We start from the raw sequence: 20,445 nt of genomic DNA, 5'->3' as shown, positions 1-20,445 counted from the left end.
TAAAGGAATACTGCCTATTTCTCAGAGTTTTCAGGAGTCAGGAACCTCACCTTTGTGCAAAATTGCCTTTGTGAAGGGAATGGAGAAACACTGTTGCTCTTGTATGAAATCCATCAATGTTAGAAAGAAGAGGGTCAAGCACCTTCTTCAGCTTTGTGAATTGAGTGAGTTGTTTAATGGAATACTACCTACCTCTCAGGGTTTTCAGGGATGAGGACTACCAGGATTTTTCAAAATTGCCCCATTCGAGTGAATGGAAGCTGCACTGTAGGTCTTATAAGAGAGACATTACTGTTAACAGGAAGAGAGATTAGCACTCTTTTGAGGATTCTCAACTGAGTTAGCTCTTTAAGGACATACTGATACCTCTCAGTGCTTTTATATGTGAGAACCTTCAACTTTGTTCAAAATCTCCTCTTTCAACTGACTGGACCCAGCGGTGTGGGTGTTGTAAGAAAAGTATGAATGTTACAAGCAGGAGAGTGAAGCAGCTTGTCTTCGGATGATACGTGAGTAACTTGTTTCAAGGAATACTGCCTTCCACTCAGTGTTTTCAAGGATGAGGTATATCACCTTTGTGCAACATCACCCCTTTGAAGAGAATTGAACAAGTTCTCAGGCTCTTCTGAGAAAATTATTTATGTTGGAAGCAAGAGTGTACAGCAAGTTGTGTAACAGTGTGAGTAGAGTGAAGTTTTAAAAGGAAAACCACCTGCCTCTCACGGTTTGAAAGTGTGAGGAACTTGATTTTGGGGCAAAATTGCCTGTTTCCATGAAGGGAAGGATTACTGTATGTCTTGTAGGAGAACCATAAAGGTTACAAGAAAGATGCTCTAGCACTTTGTTTAGCAGCTTCAAGTGATTTAGCATTCAAAAGGAACACCGCCTATCTGTCAAGGGTTTGATAGTGTGAGCAAATCCATCTTTGTGCCAATAGACCCTTTGCACTGAATGGAACATGCACTGTGTCTCTTGCAAGCAGGGGTCAAGGTTTGCAGCAGGAGTTGCAAGCACATTGTTTCCCTGTGAGAGTTGAATTAGCATGTGAAAGGAGTGCTTGCCAAATGAAAGCCTTTGACAATGAAGAATCATTCACTCCTTGAAAAATACCCACTTTCGGCGAAATGCACATTCACTTTAGCTCAGGGCAGGATGCAGTATGTGAGAGGCAGGAATAGTTTGCCACTTGTCTCCCTATGAGAAATGAGTTACCTGTTGAAAGGAATACTGACTACCCCTCAGTTTATTCATGTGTGAGGAAGATCACCGTTGGGCCAAAGAGCTGCCTTCAACTGAATGGAACCAGAACAGTTTAGGATGTATGAAAACCATTCATTCCAGCAGCAAGAGGGTCTCGACTGTTGTTTAAAAGTGAGAATTGAGTGAGCTTTACAAAGGAATACTACCTGTCTCTCAGGCTTTTACAGTGTGAAGAAGATTATCTTTGTGCAAAAGAGCCCTGTTTCAATGGAAGGAAGAAGCACTGTTTCTCCTGTAAGAGATGCATAAGTGTTAGAAGCAAGAGGGTTCAAGCACCTTGTTAAGCACTATGAATTGAGTTACCTGTTGAATGGAATACTGCCAACACTCAGTGTTTTCAGGGGGAGGAAAATCAATGTTCTGCTAAATAGCTCCTTTCAAAGGAATGGAGGCATACTGTAGGTCTTGTAAGACAATCATTAATGTTAGAAGCAAGAGGGTCTAGCACCCTGTTAAGCACTGTGAATTGACTTACCTGTTGAAGGGAATACTGTGTAACTCTCAGTGTTTTTATGAGTGGAGGAACCTCAAGTTTGTGCAAAATTGCCTCTTTCAAGTCAATGGAACAAGCACTACATCTCTTGGAAGAGAAGTATGAATGTTAGAAGCAGGAGGGTCAAGCCCCTTGTTTTCCAAGGCCAATTGATATACTGCTTTAAAGGAATAATGCCTACAACTCAGCGTTTTCATGGGTGAGCAATACCACGTTTGTGCAAAATCCCGCACTTAGAGGGATGGGAAGAATCACTGTCGAACTTCTGAGAGAATCGTTAATGTTAGAAAGGAAAGGGTCTACCACCTTGTTCAGCATTGTGAACTGAGTTAGCTGGGTAAAGGAATACTGCCTACTTCTCAGCGTTTTCATGGGTGAGGAACCCAACTTTTGCAAAATATCCCATACAAGCGAATGGAAGATTCCTGGTAGCTCTTGTAAGAGACTCATGAATGTTTGAAGCAACAGGGTGTAGCAAGTTGTTTAGCATTGTGAATTGACTTAGCTGTTTAAAGGAATACTGCCTACTTCTCAGAGTTTTCAGGAGTCAGGAACCTCACCTTTGTGCAAAATTGCCTCTGTGAAGTGAATGGAGAAACACTGTTGCTCTTGTATGATATCCATCAATGTTAAAAGGAAGAGGGTCAAGCACATTCTTCAGCTTTGTGAATTGAGTGAGTTGTTTAATGGAATACTACTTACCACTCAGGGTTTTCAGGGATGAGGACTACCAGGATTTGTCAAAATTGCCCCTTTCGAGTGAATGGAAGCTGCACTGTAGGTCTTATAAGAGAGACATTACTGTTAACAGGAAGAGAGCCTAGCACTCTGTTGAGGATTCTCAACTGAGTTAGCTGTTTAAGGACATATTGATACCTCTCAGTGCTTTTATATGTGAGAACCTTCAACTTTGTGCAAAATCTCCTCTTACAACTGACTGGACCCAGCTGTGTGGATGTTGTAAGAAAAGTATGAATGTTACAAGCAGGAGGGTGAAGCAGCTTGTCTTCGGATGATACGTGAGTAACTTGTTTCCAGGAATACTGTCTACCACTCAGTGTTTTCAAGGATGAGGTATATCACATTTGTGCAACATCACCCCTTTGAAGAGAATGAAAGAAGTTCTGAGGCTCTTCTGAGAAAATTATTTAGGTTGGAAGCAAGAGCGCACAGCAAGTTGAGTAACAGTGTGAGTAGAGTGAAGTTTTAAAGGAAGACCACCTGCCTCTCACAGTTTGAAAGTGTGAGGAACTTGATTTTGGGGCAAAATTGCCTGTTTCCATGAAGGGAAGGATTACTGTATGTCTTGTAGGAGAACCACAAAAGTTACAAGAAAGATGCTCAAGCACTTTGTTTAGCAGCTTCAAGTGATTTAGCATTCAAAAGGAAGACTGCCTATCTGTCAAGGGTTTGACAGTGTGAGCAAATCCATCTTTGTGCCAATAGACCCTTTCCACTGAATGGAACATGCACTGTGTGTCTGGCAAGCAGATGTCAAGGTTTGCAGCAGGAGTAGCAAGCACATTGTTTTCCTGTGAGAGTTGAATTAGCATGTGAAAGGAGTGCTTGCCAAATGGAAGCCTTTGACAATGGAGAATCATTCACTCCTTGAAAAATACCCACTTTCGGCGAAATGCACATTCACTTGTAGCTCAGGGCAGGATGCAGTATGTGAGAGCCAGAAATAGTTTGCCACTTGTCTCCCTATGAGAAATGAGTTACCTGTTGAAAGGAATACTGACTACCACTCAGTTTATTCATGTGTGAGGAAGATCACCGTTGGGCCAAATAGCTGCCTTCAACTGAATGGAACCAGAACAGTTTAGGATGTATGAAAACCATTCATTCCAGCAGCAAGAGGGTCTCGACTGTTGTTTAAAAGTGAGAATTGAGTGAGCTTTACAAAGGAATACTACCTGTCTCTCAGGCTTTTACAGTGTGAAGAAGATTATCTTTGTGCAAAAGAGCCCTGTTTCAATGGAAGGAAGAAGCACTGTTTCTCCTGTAAGAGATGCATAAGTGTTAGAAGCAAGAGGGTCAAGCACCTTGTTAAGCACTATGAATTGAGTTACCTGTTGAATGGAATACTGCCAACTCTCAGTGTTTTCAGGGGGAGGAAAATCAATGTTCTGCTAAATAGCTCCTTTCAAGGGAATGGAGGCATACTGTAGGTCTTGTAAGACAATCATTAATGTTAGAAGCAAGAGGGTCTAGCACCCTGTTAAGCACTGTGAATTGACTTACCTGTTGAAGGGAATACTGTCTAACTCTCAGTGTTTTTATGAGTGGAGGAACCTCAAGTTTGTGCAAAATTGCCTCTTTGAAGTCAATGGAACCAGCACTACATCTCTTGGAAGAGAAGTATGAATGTTAGAAGCAGGAGGGTCAAGCACCTTGTTTTCCAAGGCCAATTGATATACTGCTTTAAAGGAATAATGCCTACAACTCAGCGTTTTCATGGGTGAGCAATACCACCTTTGTGCAAAATACCGCACTTAGAGGGATGGGAAGAATCACTGTCGAACTTCTGAGAGAATCATTAAAGTTAGAAAGGAAAGGGTCTACCACCTTGTTCAGCATTGTGAACTGAGTTAGCTGGGTAAAGGAATACTGCCTACTTCTCAGCGTTTTCATGGGTGAGGAACCCAACTTTTGCAAAATATCCCATACAAGCGAATGGAAGATTCCTGGTAGCTCTTGTAAGAGACTCATGAATGTTTGAAGCAACAGGGTGTAGCAAGTTGTTTAGCATTGTGAATTGACTTAGCTGTTTAAAGGAATACTGCCTACTTCTCAGAGTTTTCAGGAGTCAGGAACCTCACCTTTGTGCAAAATTGCCTCTGTGAAGTGAATGGAGAAACACTGTTGCTCTTGTATGATATCCATCAATGTTAAAAGGAAGAGGGTCAAGCACATTCTTCAGCTTTGTGAATTGAGTGAGTTGTTTAATGGAATACTACTTACCTCTCAGGGTTTTCAGGGATGAGGACTACCAGGATTTTTCAAAATTGCCCCTTTCGAGTGAAAGGAAGCTGCACTGTAGGTCTTATAAGAGAGACATTACTGTTAACAGGAAGAGAGCCTAGCACTCTGTTGAGGATTCTCAACTGAGTTAGCTGTTTAAGGACATATGGATACCTCTCAGTGCTTTTATATGTGAGAACCTTCAACTTTGTGCAAAATCTCCTCTTACAACTGACTGGACCCAGCTGTGTGGATGTTGTAAGAAAAGTATGAATGTTACAAGCAGGAGGGTGAAGCAGCTTGTCTTCGGATGATACGTGAGTAACTTGTTTCCAGGAATACTGTCTACCACTCAGTGTTTTCAAGGATGAGGTATATCACATTTGTGCAACATCACCCCTTTGAAGAGAATGAAAGAAGTTCTGAGGCTCTTCTGAGAAAATTATTTAGGTTGGAAGCAAGAGCGCACAGCAAGTTGTGTAACAGTGTGAGTAGAGTGAAGTTTTAAAAGGAAGATCACCTGCCTCTCACAGTTTGAAAGTGTGAGGAACTTGATTTTGGGGCAAAATTGCCTGTTTCCATGAAGGGAAGGATTACTGTATGTCTTGTAGGAGAAACACAAAGGTTACAAGAAAGATGATCAAGCACTTTGTTTAGCAGCTTCAAGTGATTTAGCATTCAAAAGGAACACTGCCTATCTGTCAAGGGTTTGACAGTGTGAGCAAATCCATCTTTGTGCCAATAGACCCTTTCCACTGAATGGAACATGCACTGTGTGTCTGGCAAGCAGATGTCAAGGTTTGCAGCAGGAGTAGCAAGCACATTGTTTTCCTGTGAGAGTTGAATTAGCATGTGAAAGGAGTGCTTGCCAAATGGAAGCCTTTGACAATGGAGAATCATTCACTCCTTGAAAAATACCCACTTTCGGCGAAATGCACATTCACTTGTAGCTCAGGGCAGGATGCAGTATGTGAGAGGCAGGAATAGTTTGCCACTTGTCTCCCTATGAGAAATGAGTTACCTGTTGAAAGGAATACTGACTACCCCTCAGTTTATTCATGTGTGAGGAAGATCACCGTTGGGCCAAATAGCTGCCTTCAACTGAATGGAACCAGAACAGTTTAGGATGTATGAAAACCATTCATTCCAGCAGCAAGAGGGTCTCGACTGTTGTTTAAAAGTGAGAATTGAGTGAGCTTTACAAAGGAATACTACCTGTCTCTCAGGCTTTTACAGTGTGAAGAAGATTACCTTTGTGGAAAATAGCCCTGTTTCAATGGAAGGAAGAAGCACTGTTTCTCCAGTAAGAGATGCATGTGTTAGAAGCAAGAGGGTCAAGCACCTTGTTAAGCATTAGGAATTGAGTTACCTGTTCAATAGTATACTGCCTAACTCTCAGTGTTTTCAGGTGGAGGAAAATCAATGTTTTGCTAAATAGCCCCTTCCAAGGGAAAGGAGGCACACTGTAGGTCTTGTAAGACAATCATTAATGTTAGAAGCAAGAGGGTCTAGCACCCTGTTAAGCACTGTGAATTGACTTACCTGTTGAAGGGAATACTGTCTAACTCTCAGTGTTTTTATGGGTGGAGGAACCTCAAGTTTGTGCAAAATTGCCTCTTTCAAGTCAATGGAACCAGCACTACATCTCTTGGAAGAGAAGTATGAATGTTAGAAGCAGGAGGGTCAAGCACCTTGTTTTCCAAGGCCAATTGATATACTGCTTTAAAAGAATAATGCCTACAACTCAGCGTTTTCATGGGTGAGCAATACCACCTTTGCGCAAAATACCGCACTTAGAGGGATGGGAAGAATCACTGTCGAACTTCTGAGAGAATCATTAATGTTAGAAAGGAAAGGGTCTACCACCTTGTTCAGCATTGTGAACTGTGTTAGCTGGGTAAAGGAATACTGCCTACTTCTCAGCGTTTTCATGGGTGAGGAACCCAACTTTTGCAAAATATCCCATACAAGCGATTGGAAGATTCCTGGTAGCTCTTGTAAGAGACTCATGAATGTTTGAAGCAACAGGGTGTAGCAAGTTGTTTAGCATTGTGAATTGACTTAGCTGTTTAAAGGAATACTGCCTACTTCTCAGAGTTTTCAGGAGTCAGGAACCTCACCTTTGTGCAAAATTGCCTGTGTGAAGTGAATGGAGAAACACTTTTGCTCTTGTATGAAACCCATCTATGTTAGAAAGAAGAGGGCCAAGCACCTTCTTCAGCTTTGGGAATTGAGTGAGTTGTTTAATGGAATACTACCTACCTCTCAGGGTTTTCAGGGATGAGGACTACCAGGATTTTCCAAATTGCCCCATTCGAGTGAATGGAAGCTGCACTGTAGGTCTTATAAGAGAGACATTACTGTTAACAGGAAGAGAGCCTAGCACTCTGTTGAGGATTCTCAACTGAGTTAGCTCTTTAAGGACATACTGATACCTGTCAGTGCTTTTATATGTGAGAACCTTCAACTTTGTGCCAAATCTCCTCTTTCAACTGACTGGACCCAGCGGTGTGGGTGTTGTAAGAAAAGTATGAATGTTACAAGCAGGAGGGTGAAGCAGCTTGTCTTCGGATGATACGTGAGTAACTTGTTTCAAGGAATACTGCCTACCACTCAGTGTTTTCAAGGATGAGGTATATCACCTTTGTGCAACATCATCCCTTTGAAGAGAATGGAAGAAGTTCTGAGGCTCTTCTGAGAAAATTATTTATGTTGGCAGCAAGAGTGTACAGCAAGTTGTGTAACAGTGTGAGTAGAGTGAAGTTTTAAAAGGAAGATCACCTGCCTCTCACGGTTTCAAAGTGTGAGGAACTTGATTTTGGGGCAAAATTGCCTGTTTCCATGAAGGGAAGGATTACTGTATGTCTTGTAGGAGAACCATAAAGGTTACAAGAAAGATGTTCTAGCACTTTGTTTAGCAGCTTCAAGTGATTTAGCATTCAAAAGGAACACTGCCTATCTGTCAAGGGTTTGACAGTGTGAACAAATCCATCTTTGTGCCAATAGAGCTTTTCCACTGAATGGAACATGCACTGTGTCTCTGGCAAGCAGATGTCAAGGTTTGCAGCAGGAGTTGCAAGCACATTGTTTTCCTGTGAGAGTTGAATTAGCATGTGAAAGGAGTGCATGCCAAATGGAAGCCTTTGACAATGGAGAATCATTCACTCCTTGAAAAATACCCACTTTCGGCGAAATGCACATTCACTTGTACCTCAGGGTAGGATGCAGTATGTGAGAGGCAGGAATAGTTTGCCACTTGTCTCCCTATGAGAAATGAGTTACCTGTTGAAAGGAATACTGACTACCCCTCAGTTTATTCATGTGTGAGGAAGATCACCGTTGGGCCAAATAGCTGCCTTCAACTGAATGGAACCAGAACAGTTTAGGATGTATGAAAACCATTCATTCCAGCAGCAAGAGGGTCTCGACTGTTGTTTAAAAGTGAGAATTGAGGGAGCTTTACAACGGAATACTACCTGTCTCTCAGGCTTTTACAGTGTGAAGAAGATTACCTTTGTGGAAAATACCCTGTTTCAATGGAAGGAAGAAGCACTGTTTCTCCAGTAAGAGATGCATGTGTTAGAAGCAAGAGGGTCAAGCACCTTGTTAAGCATTAGGAATTGAGTTACCTGTTCAATAGTATACTGCCTAACTCTCAGTGTTTTCAGGTGGAGGAAAATCAATGTTTTGCTATATAGCCCCTTCCAAGGGAATTTAGGCACACTGTAGGTCTTGTAAGACAATCATTAATGTTAGAAGCAAGAGGGTCTAGTACCCTGTTAAGCACTGTGAATTGACTTACCTGTTGAAGGGAATACTGTCTAACTCTCAGTGTTTTTATGGGTGGAGGAACCTCAAGTTTGTGCAAAATGCCCTCTTTCCAGTCAATGGAACCAGCACTACATCTCTTGGAAAAGAAGTATGAATGTTAGAAGCAGCAGGGTCAAGCACCTTGTTTTCCAAGGCAAATTGATATACTGCTTTAAAGGAATAAAGCCTACAACTCAGCGTTTTCATGGGTGAGCAATACCAACTTTGTGCAAAATACCGCACTTAGAGGGATGGGAAGAATCACTGTCGAACTTCTGAGAGAATCATTAATGTTAGAAAGGAAAGGGTCTACCACCTTGAACAGCATTGTGAACTGAGTTAGCTGGGTAAAGGAATACTGCCTACTTCTCAGCGTTTTCATGGGTGAGGAACCCAACTTTTGCAAAATATCCCATACAAGCGAATGGAAGATTCCTGGTAGCTCTTGTAAGAGACTCATGAATGTTTGAAGCAACAGGGTGTAGCAAGTTGTTTAGCATTGTGAATTGACTTAGCTGTTTAAAGGAATACTGCCTATTTCTCAGAGTTTTCAGGAGTCAGGAACCTCACCTTTGTGCAAAATTGCCTTTGTGAAGGGAATGGAGAAACACTGTTGCTCTTGTATGAAATCCATCAATGTTAGAAAGAAGAGGGTCAAGCACCTTCTTCAGCTTTGTGAATTGAGTGAGTTGTTTAATGGAATACTACCTACCTCTCAGGGTTTTCAGGGATGAGGACTACCAGGATTTTTCAAAATTGCCCCATTCGAGTGAATGGAAGCTGCACTGTAGGTCTTATAAGAGAGACATTACTGTTAACAGGAAGAGAGATTAGCACTCTTTTGAGGATTCTCAACTGAGTTAGCTCTTTAAGGACATACTGATACCTCTCAGTGCTTTTATATGTGAGAACCTTCAACTTTGTTCAAAATCTCCTCTTTCAACTGACTGGACCCAGCGGTGTGGGTGTTGTAAGAAAAGTATGAATGTTACAAGCAGGAGAGTGAAGCAGCTTGTCTTCGGATGATACGTGAGTAACTTGTTTCAAGGAATACTGCCTTCCACTCAGTGTTTTCAAGGATGAGGTATATCACCTTTGTGCAACATCACCCCTTTGAAGAGAATTGAACAAGTTCTCAGGCTCTTCTGAGAAAATTATTTATGTTGGAAGCAAGAGTGTACAGCAAGTTGTGTAACAGTGTGAGTAGAGTGAAGTTTTAAAAGGAAAACCACCTGCCTCTCACGGTTTGAAAGTGTGAGGAACTTGATTTTGGGGCAAAATTGCCTGTTTCCATGAAGGGAAGGATTACTGTATGTCTTGTAGGAGAACCATAAAGGTTACAAGAAAGATGCTCTAGCACTTTGTTTAGCAGCTTCAAGTGATTTAGCATTCAAAAGGAACACCGCCTATCTGTCAAGGGTTTGATAGTGTGAGCAAATCCATCTTTGTGCCAATAGACCCTTTGCACTGAATGGAACATGCACTGTGTCTCTTGCAAGCAGGGGTCAAGGTTTGCAGCAGGAGTTGCAAGCACATTGTTTCCCTGTGAGAGTTGAATTAGCATGTGAAAGGAGTGCTTGCCAAATGAAAGCCTTTGACAATGAAGAATCATTCACTCCTTGAAAAATACCCACTTTCGGCGAAATGCACATTCACTTTAGCTCAGGGCAGGATGCAGTATGTGAGAGGCAGGAATAGTTTGCCACTTGTCTCCCTATGAGAAATGAGTTACCTGTTGAAAGGAATACTGACTACCCCTCAGTTTATTCATGTGTGAGGAAGATCACCGTTGGGCCAAAGAGCTGCCTTCAACTGAATGGAACCAGAACAGTTTAGGATGTATGAAAACCATTCATTCCAGCAGCAAGAGGGTCTCGACTGTTGTTTAAAAGTGAGAATTGAGTGAGCTTTACAAAGGAATACTACCTGTCTCTCAGGCTTTTACAGTGTGAAGAAGATTATCTTTGTGCAAAAGAGCCCTGTTTCAATGGAAGGAAGAAGCACTGTTTCTCCTGTAAGAGATGCATAAGTGTTAGAAGCAAGAGGGTTCAAGCACCTTGTTAAGCACTATGAATTGAGTTACCTGTTGAATGGAATACTGCCAACACTCAGTGTTTTCAGGGGGAGGAAAATCAATGTTCTGCTAAATAGCTCCTTTCAAAGGAATGGAGGCATACTGTAGGTCTTGTAAGACAATCATTAATGTTAGAAGCAAGAGGGTCTAGCACCCTGTTAAGCACTGTGAATTGACTTACCTGTTGAAGGGAATACTGTGTAACTCTCAGTGTTTTTATGAGTGGAGGAACCTCAAGTTTGTGCAAAATTGCCTCTTTCAAGTCAATGGAACAAGCACTACATCTCTTGGAAGAGAAGTATGAATGTTAGAAGCAGGAGGGTCAAGCCCCTTGTTTTCCAAGGCCAATTGATATACTGCTTTAAAGGAATAATGCCTACAACTCAGCGTTTTCATGGGTGAGCAATACCACCTTTGTGCAAAATCCCGCACTTAGAGGGATGGGAAGAATCACTGTCGAACTTCTGAGAGAATCGTTAATGTTAGAAAGGAAAGGGTCTACCACCTTGTTCAGCATTGTGAACTGAGTTAGCTGGGTAAAGGAATACTGCCTACTTCTCAGCGTTTTCATGGGTGAGGAACCCAACTTTTGCAAAATATCCCATACAAGCGAATGGAAGATTCCTGGTAGCTCTTGTAAGAGACTCATGAATGTTTGAAGCAACAGGGTGTAGCAAGTTGTTTAGCATTGTGAATTGACTTAGCTGTTTAAAGGAATACTGCCTACTTCTCAGAGTTTTCAGGAGTCAGGAACCTCACCTTTGTGCAAAATTGCCTCTGTGAAGTGAATGGAGAAACACTGTTGCTCTTGTATGATATCCATCAATGTTAAAAGGAAGAGGGTCAAGCACATTCTTCAGCTTTGTGAATTGAGTGAGTTGTTTAATGGAATACTACTTACCACTCAGGGTTTTCAGGGATGAGGACTACCAGGATTTGTCAAAATTGCCCCTTTCGAGTGAATGGAAGCTGCACTGTAGGTCTTATAAGAGAGACATTACTGTTAACAGGAAGAGAGCCTAGCACTCTGTTGAGGATTCTCAACTGAGTTAGCTGTTTAAGGACATATTGATACCTCTCAGTGCTTTTATATGTGAGAACCTTCAACTTTGTGCAAAATCTCCTCTTACAACTGACTGGACCCAGCTGTGTGGATGTTGTAAGAAAAGTATGAATGTTACAAGCAGGAGGGTGAAGCAGCTTGTCTTCGGATGATACGTGAGTAACTTGTTTCCAGGAATACTGTCTACCACTCAGTGTTTTCAAGGATGAGGTATATCACATTTGTGCAACATCACCCCTTTGAAGAGAATGAAAGAAGTTCTGAGGCTCTTCTGAGAAAATTATTTAGGTTGGAAGCAAGAGCGCACAGCAAGTTGAGTAACAGTGTGAGTAGAGTGAAGTTTTAAAGGAAGACCACCTGCCTCTCACAGTTTGAAAGTGTGAGGAACTTGATTTTGGGGCAAAATTGCCTGTTTCCATGAAGGGAAGGATTACTGTATGTCTTGTAGGAGAACCACAAAAGTTACAAGAAAGATGCTCAAGCACTTTGTTTAGCAGCTTCAAGTGATTTAGCATTCAAAAGGAAGACTGCCTATCTGTCAAGGGTTTGACAGTGTGAGCAAATCCATCTTTGTGCCAATAGACCCTTTCCACTGAATGGAACATGCACTGTGTGTCTGGCAAGCAGATGTCAAGGTTTGCAGCAGGAGTAGCAAGCACATTGTTTTCCTGTGAGAGTTGAATTAGCATGTGAAAGGAGTGCTTGCCAAATGGAAGCCTTTGACAATGGAGAATCATTCACTCCTTGAAAAATACCCACTTTCGGCGAAATGCACATTCACTTGTAGCTCAGGGCAGGATGCAGTATGTGAGAGCCAGGAATAGTTTGCCACTTGTCTCCCTATGAGAAATGAGTTACCTGTTGAAAGGAATACTGACTACCACTCAGTTTATTCATGTGTGAGGAAGATCACCGTTGGGCCAAATAGCTGCCTTCAACTGAATGGAACCAGAACAGTTTAGGATGTATGAAAACCATTCATTCCAGCAGCAAGAGGGTCTCGACTGTTGTTTAAAAGTGAGAATTGAGTGAGCTTTACAAAGGAATACTACCTGTCTCTCAGGCTTTTACAGTGTGAAGAAGATTATCTTTGTGCAAAAGAGCCCTGTTTCAATGGAAGGAAGAAGCACTGTTTCTCCTGTAAGAGATGCATAAGTGTTAGAAGCAAGAGGGTCAAGCACCTTGTTAAGCACTATGAATTGAGTTACCTGTTGAATGGAATACTGCCAACTCTCAGTGTTTTCAGGGGGAGGAAAATCAATGTTCTGCTAAATAGCTCCTTTCAAGGGAATGGAGGCATACTGTAGGTCTTGTAAGACAATCATTAATGTTAGAAGCAAGAGGGTCTAGCACCCTGTTAAGCACTGTGAATTGACTTACCTGTTGAAGGGAATACTGTCTAACTCTCAGTGTTTTTATGAGTGGAGGAACCTCAAGTTTGTGCAAAATTGCCTCTTTGAAGTCAATGGAACCAGCACTACATCTCTTGGAAGAGAAGTATGAATGTTAGAAGCAGGAGGGTCAAGCACCTTGTTTTCCATGGCCAATTGATATACTGCTTTAAAGGAATAATGCCTACAACTCAGCGTTTTCATGGGTGAGCAATACCACCTTTGTGCAAAATACCGCACTTATAGGGATGGGAAGAATCACTGTCGAACTTCTGAGAGAATCATTAAAGTTAGAAAGGAAAGGGTCTACCACCTTGTTCAGCATTGTGAACTGAGTTAGCTGGGTAAAGGAATACTGCCTACTTCTCAGCGTTTTCATGGGTGAGGAACCCAACTTTTGCAAAATATCCCATACAAGCGAATGGAAGATTCCTGGTAGCTCTTGTAAGAGACTCATGAATGTTTGAAGCAACAGGGTGTAGCAAGTTGTTTAGCATTGTGAATTGACTTAGCTGTTTAAAGGAATACTGCCTACTTCTCAGAGTTTTCAGGAGTCAGGAACCTCACCTTTGTGCAAAATTGCCTCTGTGAAGTGAATGGAGAAACACTGTTGCTCTTGTATGATATCCATCAATGTTAAAAGGAAGAGGGTCAAGCACATTCTTCAGCTTTGTGAATTGAGTGAGTTGTTTAATGGAATACTACTTACCTCTCAGGGTTTTCAGGGATGAGGACTACCAGGATTTTTCAAAATTGCCCCTTTCGAGTGAAAGGAAGCTGCACTGTAGGTCTTATAAGAGAGACATTACTGTTAACAGGAAGAGAGCCTAGCACTCTGTTGAGGATTCTCAACTGAGTTAGCTGTTTAAGGACATATGGATACCTCTCAGTGCTTTTATATGTGAGAACCTTCAACTTTGTGCAAAATCTCCTCTTACAACTGACTGGACCCAGCTGTGTGGATGTTGTAAGAAAAGTATGAATGTTACAAGCAGGAGGGTGAAGCAGCTTGTCTTCGGATGATACGTGAGTAACTTGTTTCCAGGAATACTGTCTACCACTCAGTGTTTTCAAGGATGAGGTATATCACATTTGTGCAACATCACCCCTTTGAAGAGAATGAAAGAAGTTCTGAGGCTCTTCTGAGAAAATTATTTAGGTTGGAAGCAAGAGCGCACAGCAAGTTGTGTAACAGTGTGAGTAGAGTGAAGTTTTAAAAGGAAGACCACCTGCCTCTCACAGTTTGAAAGTGTGAGGAACTTGATTTTGGGGCAAAATTGCCTGTTTCCATGAAGGGAAGGATTACTGTATGTCTTGTAGGAGAAACACAAAGGTTACAAGAAAGATGATCAAGCACTTTGTTTAGCAGCTTCAAGTGATTTAGCATTCAAAAGGAACACTGCCTATCTGTCAAGGGTTTGACAGTGTGAGCAAATCCATCTTTGTGCCAATAGACCCTTTCCACTGAATGGAACATGCACTGTGTGTCTGGCAAGCAGATGTCAAGGTTTGCAGCAGGAGTAGCAAGCACATTGTTTTCCTGTGAGAGTTGAATTAGCATGTGAAAGGAGTGCTTGCCAAATGGAAGCCTTTGACAATGGAGAATCATTCACTCCTTGAAAAATACCCACTTTCGGCGAAATGCACATTCACTTGTAGCTCAGGGCAGGATGCAGTATGTGAGAGGCAGGAATAGTTTGCCACTTGTCTCCCTATGAGAAATGAGTTACCTGTTGAAAGGAATACTGACTACCCCTCAGTTTATTCATGTGTGAGGAAGATCACCGTTGGGCCAAATAGCTGCCTTCAACTGAATGGAACCAGAACAGTTTAGGATGTATGAAAACCATTCATTCCAGCAGCAAGAGGGTCTCGACTGTTGTTTAAAAGTGAGAATTGAGTGAGCTTTACAAAGGAATACTACCTGTCTCTCAGGCTTTTACAGTGTGAAGAAGATTACCTTTGTGGAAAATAGCCCTGTTTCAATGGAAGGAAGAAGCACTGTTTCTCCAGTAAGAGATGCATGTGTTAGAAGCAAGAGGGTCAAGCACCTTGTTAAGCATTAGGAATTGAGTTACCTGTTCAATAGTATACTGCCTAACTCTCAGTGTTTTCAGGTGGAGGAAAATCAATGTTTTGCTAAATAGCCCCTTCCAAGGGAAAGGAGGCACACTGTAGGTCTTGTAAGACAATCATTAATGTTAGAAGCAAGAGGGTCTAGCACCCTGTTAAGCACTGTGAATTGACTTACCTGTTGAAGGGAATACTGTCTAACTCTCAGTGTTTTTATGGGTGGAGGAACCTCAAGTTTGTGCAAAATTGCCTCTTTCAAGTCAATGGAACCAGCACTACATCTCTTGGAAGAGAAGTATGAATGTTAGAAGCAGGAGGGTCAAGCACCTTGTTTTCCAAGGCCAATTGATATACTGCTTTAAAAGAATAATGCCTACAACTCAGCGTTTTCATGGGTGAGCAATACCACCTTTGCGCAAAATACCGCACTTAGAGGGATGGGAAGAATCACTGTCGAACTTCTGAGAGAATCATTAATGTTAGAAAGGAAAGGGTCTACCACCTTGTTCAGCATTGTGAACTGTGTTAGCTGGGTAAAGGAATACTGCCTACTTCTCAGCGTTTTCATGGGTGAGGAACCCAACTTTTGCAAAATATCCCATACAAGCGATTGGAAGATTCCTAGTAGCTCTTGTAAGAGACTCATGAATGTTTGAAGCAACAGGGTGTAGCAAGTTGTTTAGCATTGTGAATTGACTTAGCTGTTTAAAGGAATACTGCCTATTTCTCAGAGTTTTCGGAGTCAGGAACCTCACCTTTGTGCAAAATTGCCTTTGTGAAGGGAATGGAGAAACACTGTTGCTCTTGTATGAAATCCATCAATGTTAGAAAGAAGAGGGTCAAGCACCTTCTTCAGCTTTGGGAATTGAGTGAGTTGTTTAATGGAATTCTACCTACCTCTCAGGGATTTCAGGGATGAGGACTACCAGGATTTTTCAAAATTGCCCCATTCGAGTGAATGGAAGCTGCACTGTAGGTCTTATAAGAGAGACATTACTGTTAACAGGACGAGAGATTAGCACTCTTTTGAGGATTCTCAACTGAGTTAGCTCTTTAAGGACATACTGATACCTCTCAGTGCTTTTATATGTGAGAACCTTCAACTTTGTGCCAAACCTCCTCTTTCAACTGACTGGACCCAGCGGTGTGGGTGTTGTAAGAAAAGTATGAATGTTACAAGCAGGAGAGTGAAGCAGCTTGTCTTCGGATGATACGTGAGTAACTTGTTTCAAGGAATAGTGCCTTCCACTCAGTGTTTTCAAGGATGAGGTATATCACCTTTGTGCAACATCACCCCTTTGAAGAGAATGGAAGAAGTTCTCAGGCTCTTCTGAGAAAATTATTTATGTTGGAAGCAAGAGTGTACAGCAAGTTGTGTAACAGTGTGAGTAGAGTGAAGTTTTAAAAGGAAGACCACCTGCCTCTCACAGTTTGAAAGTGTGAGGAACTTGATTTTGGGGCAAAATTGCCTGTTTCCATGAAGGGAAGGATTACTGTATGTCTTGTAGGAGAACCATAAAGGTTACAAGAAAGATGCTCTAGCGCTTTGTTTAGCAGCTTCAAGTGATTTAGCATTCAAACGGAACACTGCCTATCTGTCAAGGGTTTGATAGTGTGAGCAAATCCATCTTTGTGCCAATAGACCCTTTGCACTGAATGGAACATGCACTGTGTCTCTTGCAAGCAGGGGTCAAGGTTTGCAGCAGGAGTTGCAAGCACATTGTTTCCCTGTGAGAATTGAATTAGCATATGAAAGGAGTGCTTGCCAAATGAAAGCCTTTGACAATGAAGAATCATTCACTCCTTGAAAAATACCCACTTTCGGCGAAATGCACATTCACTTGTAGCTCAGGGCAGGATGCAGTATGTGAGAGGCAGGAATAGTTTGCCACTTGTCTCCCTATGAGAAATGAGTTACCTGTTGAAAGGAATACTGACTACCCCTTAATTTATTCATGTGTGAGGAAGATCACCATTGGGCCAAATAGCTGCCTTCAACTGAATGGAACCAGAACAGTTTAGGATGTATGAAAACCATTCATTCCAGCAGCAAGAGGGTCTCGACTGTTGTTTAAAAGTGAGAATTGAGTGAGCTTTACAAAGGAATACTACCTGTCTCTCAGGCTTTTACAGTGTGAAGAAGATTACCTTTGTGGAAAATAGCCCTGTTTCAATGGAAGGAAGAAGCACTGTTTCTCCAGTAAGAGATGCATGTGTTAGAAGCAAGAGGGTCAAGCACCTTGTTAAGCATTAGGAATTGAGTTACCTGTTCAATAGTATACTGCCTAACTCTCAGTGTTTTCAGGTGGAGGAAAATCAATGTTTTGCTAAATAGCCCCTTCCAAGGGAATGGAGGCACACTGTAGGTCTTGTAAGACAATCATTAATGTTAGAAGCAAGAGGGTCTAGCACCCTGTTAAGTACTGTGAATTGACTTACCTGTTGAAGGGAATACTGTCTAACTCTCAGTGTTTTTATGGGTGGAGGAACCTCAAGTTTGTGCAAAATTGCCTCTTTCAAGTCAATGGAACCAGCACTACATCTCTTGGAAGAGAAGTATGAATGTTAGAAGCAGGAGGGTCAAGCACCTTGTTTTCCAAGGCCAATTGATATACTGCTTTAAAGGAATAATGCCTACAACTCAGCGTTTTCATGGGTGAGCAATACCAGCTTTGTGCAAAATACCGCACTTAGAGGGAGGGGAAGAATCACTGTCGAACTTCTGAGAGAATCATTAATGTTAGAAAGGAAAGGGTCTACCACCTTGTTCAGCATTGTGAACTGTGTTAGCTGGGTAAAGGAATACTGCCAACTTCTCAGCGTTTTCATGGGTGAGGAACCCAACTTTTGCAAAATATCCCATACAAGCGAATGGAAGATTCCTGGTAGCTCTTGTAAGAGACTCATGAATGTTTGAAGCAACAGGGTGTAGCAAGTTGTTTAGCATTGTGAATTGACTTAGCTGTTTAAAGGAATACTGCCTATTTCTCAGAGTTTTCGGAGTCAGGAAAATCACCTTTGTGCAAAATTGCCTTTGTGAAGGGAGTAGAGAAACACTGTTGCTCTTGTATGAAATCCATCAATGTTAGAAAGAAGAGGGTCAAGCACCTTCTTCAGCTTTGGGAATTGAGTGAGTTGTTTAATGGAATACTACTTACCTCTCAGGGTTTTCAGGGATGAGGACTACCAGGATTTTTCAAAATTGCCCCTTTCGAGTGAAAGGAAGCTGCACTGTAGGTCTTATAAGAGAGACATTACTGTTAACAGGAAGAGAGCCTAGCACTCTGTTGAGGATTCTCAACTGAGTTAGCTGTTTCAGGACATATTGATACCTCTCTGTGCTTTTATATGTGAGAACCTTCAACTTTGTGCAAAATCTCCTCTTACAACTGACTGGACCCAGCTGTGTGGATGTTGTAAGAAAAGTATGAATGTTACAATCAGGAGGGTGAAGCAGCTTGTCTTCGGATGATACGTGAGTAACTTGTTTCCAGGAATACTGTCTACCACTCAGTGTTTTCAAGGATGAGGTATATCACATTTGTGCAACATCACCGCTTTGAAGAGAATGAAAGAAGTTCTGAGGCTCTTCTGAGAAAATTATTTAGGTTGGAAGCAAGAGCGCACAGCAAGTTGTGTAACAGTGTGAGTAGAGTGAAGTTTTAAAAGGAAGACCACCTGCCTCTCACAGTTTGAAAGTGTGAGGAACTTGATTTTGGGGCAAAATTGCCTGTTTCCATGAAGGGAAGGATTACTGTATGTCTTGTAGGAGAACCACAAAGGTTACAAGAAAGATGCTCAAGCACTTTGTTTAGCAGCTTCAAGTGATTTAGCATTGAAAAGGAAGACTGCCTATCTGTCAAGGGTTTGACAGTGTGAGCAAATCCATCTTTGTGCCAATAGACCCTTTCCACTGAATGGAACATGCATTGTGTGTCTGGCAAGCAGATGTCAAGGTTTGCAGCAGGAGTAGCAAGCACATTGTTTTCCTGTGAGAGTTGAATTAGCATGTGAAAGGAGTGCTTGCCAAATGGAAGCCTTTGACAATGAAGAATCATTCACTCCTTGAAAAATACCCACTTTCGACGAAATGCACATTCACTTGTAGCTCAGGGCAGGATGCAGTATGTTAGAGGCAGGAATAGTTTGCCACTTGTCTCCCTATGAGAAATGAGTTACCTGTTGAAAGGAATACTGACTACCCCTCAGTTTATTCATGTGTGAGGAAGATCACCGTTGGGCCAAATAGCTGCCTTCAACTGAATGGAACCAGAACAGTTTAGGATGTATGAAAACCATTCATTCCAGCAGCAAGAGGGTCTCGACTGTTGTTTAAAAGTGAGAATTGAGTGAGCTTTACAAAGGAATACTACCTGTCTCTCAGGCTTTTACAGTGTGAAGAAGATTATCTTTGTGCAAAAGAGCCCTGTTTCAATGGAAGGAAGAAGCACTGTTTCTCCTGTAAGAGATGCATAAGTGTTAGAAGCAAGAGGGTCAAGCACCTTGTTAAGCACTATGAATTGAGTTACCTGTTGAATGGAATACTGCCAACTCTCAGTGTTTTCAGGGGGAGGAAAATCAATGTTCTGCTAAATAGCTCCTTTCAAGGGAATGGAGGCATACTGTAGGTCTTGTAAGACAATCATTAATGTTAGAAGCAAGAGGGTCTAGCACCCTGTTAAGCACTGTGAATTGACTTACCTGTTGAAGGGAATACTGTGTAACTCTCAGTGTTTTTATGGGTGGAGGAACCTCAAGTTTGTGCAAAATTGCCTCTTTCAAGTCAATGGAACCATTACTACATCTCTTGGAAGAGAAGTATGAATGTTAGAAGCAGGAGGGTCAAGCACCTTGTTTTCCAAGGCCAATTGATATACTGCTTTAAAGGAATAATGCCTACAACTCAGCGTTTTCATGGGTGAGCAATACCACCTTTGTGCAAAATACCGCACTTAGAGGGATGGGAAGAATCACTGTCGAACTTCTGAGAGAATCATTAATGTTACAAAGGAAAGGGTCTACCACCTTGTTCACCATTGTGAACTGAGTTAGCTGGGTAAAGGAATACTGCCTACTTCTCAGCGTTTTCATGGGTGAGGAACCCAACTTTTGCAAAATATCCCATACAAGCGAATGGAAGATTCCTGGTAGCTCTTGTAAGAGACTCATGAATGTTTGAAGCAACAGGGTGTAGCAAGTTGTTTAGCATTGTGAATTGACTTAGCTGTTTAAAGGAATACTGCCTACTTCTCAGAGTTTTCAGGAGTCAGGAACCTCACCTTTGTGCAAAATTGAATCTGTGAAGGGAATGGAGAAA

The sequence above is a fragment of the Castor canadensis genome, chromosome 15 (genome assembly GCF_047511655.1).
Source record: "Castor canadensis chromosome 15, mCasCan1.hap1v2, whole genome shotgun sequence".
Taxonomy (NCBI): Eukaryota; Metazoa; Chordata; class Mammalia; order Rodentia; family Castoridae; genus Castor; species Castor canadensis.
Note: the sequence above shows the minus strand (reverse complement) of the source record.